Below are 1,139 nucleotides of genomic sequence, written 5' to 3'. Positions count from 1 at the left end.
TTCGTAATGAGATAGCGTTAGCTTGCCCTCGAGGCTTGAGTTGAGGTTGTCCAGGGAATTATCCTCCAGGTGTAGTTTGTGGGGCTTGGTTTTGTGCTACCTGTGAGATATGGGTTTCAAGCATCTTGTGGTGAGTGATTATATGATCAACCTTGGTCCCTAATTGCGTTATCAGTTCGTTTACGTGAATGTTCTGGTTTAGGAATTCTTTATTTTGATTCTTTATTTTGCTAAGTCTGGCCTAATATAAAGCTCTCCATGATCTTCTCAAGGTTAGGCTTCTGGGGCACAACTTGCATAGGTTGATTTGCTTTTTGGGATTGATAACCTTGTGGTCTTTGAGGTGCATAATTTTGGATAGGGTTCTGGTTTTTATAGAAAAAATGCGGGTGATTCTTCCATACAGGGTTGTAAGTGTTTGAAAATGGGTTACCTTGGGCGTAATTCACTTGGTCGGTGTTCAGGTCGTTCAAAAGGTTACATTCTGTCGATTTGTGTCCTTTAGATCCACAAAGTTCACACATAGTGTGAACTACCGCTGCGGTGTTAGTGTTTGTAGAAATATGTTCGACCTTAAGGGCTAAAGCGTCCATTTTCGCCTGCATCATGTCCATAGAGCTTATCTCATGTATTCCACCTTGGGTCTCCTTTTTCTCTATTGATGCTCGTTCAGTTCCCCATTGGTAATGGTTTTGGGCCATATCCTCAATTAGGTCACAAGCTTAAGGGTAAGATTTGTTCATCAGCGCGCCACCAGCGGCAGCGTCGATGCTCTTCTTTGTGTTATAATGGAGTCCATTGTATCAGCCATTGTTCTAGGCCATGGTGTGGACAGACTCTTAATAGCTCTTTGGATCTCTCCCAAGCTTCAAAAAGTGATTCTCCTTGGTTTTGAGTAAACCTAGTTATTAGGTTTCGAAGAACAACAGTCTTACTGGGGGGAAAATATCTAGCAAGGAATACTCTCCTAAGGTCTTCCCAGGTATTTATTGAATTAGCTTGAAGTGAATCCAACCATGAACGTGCTCTATCTCTGAGGGAGAAAGGAAATAATCTTAAACGGATCGCATCAGGTGAAGCACTGTTGGATTTAAAAGTGTCGGCCAGTTGGATAAAGACTTTTAAATGTTGATTTGGGT

The 1,139-nt window shown here is 41.9% G+C and overlaps 1 non-coding gene across 1 annotated transcript; it reads left to right on the top strand.

The window, feature by feature from the left end:
• Positions 1 to 817: 817 nt before the first annotated feature.
• On the top strand, positions 818 to 924 carry LOC127124062 (small nucleolar RNA R71). The gene has a single exon (XR_007803703.1). It is a non-coding gene; the product is annotated as a small nucleolar RNA R71 (small nucleolar RNA).
• Positions 925 to 1,139: the final 215 nt, after the last annotated feature.

This window comes from Lathyrus oleraceus, chromosome 2 (genome assembly GCF_024323335.1).
Source record: "Lathyrus oleraceus cultivar Zhongwan6 chromosome 2, CAAS_Psat_ZW6_1.0, whole genome shotgun sequence".
Lineage (NCBI taxonomy): Eukaryota > Viridiplantae > Streptophyta > Magnoliopsida > Fabales > Fabaceae > Lathyrus > Lathyrus oleraceus.
Note: the sequence above shows the minus strand (reverse complement) of the source record. Positions and strands in the feature narration are given on the sequence as shown.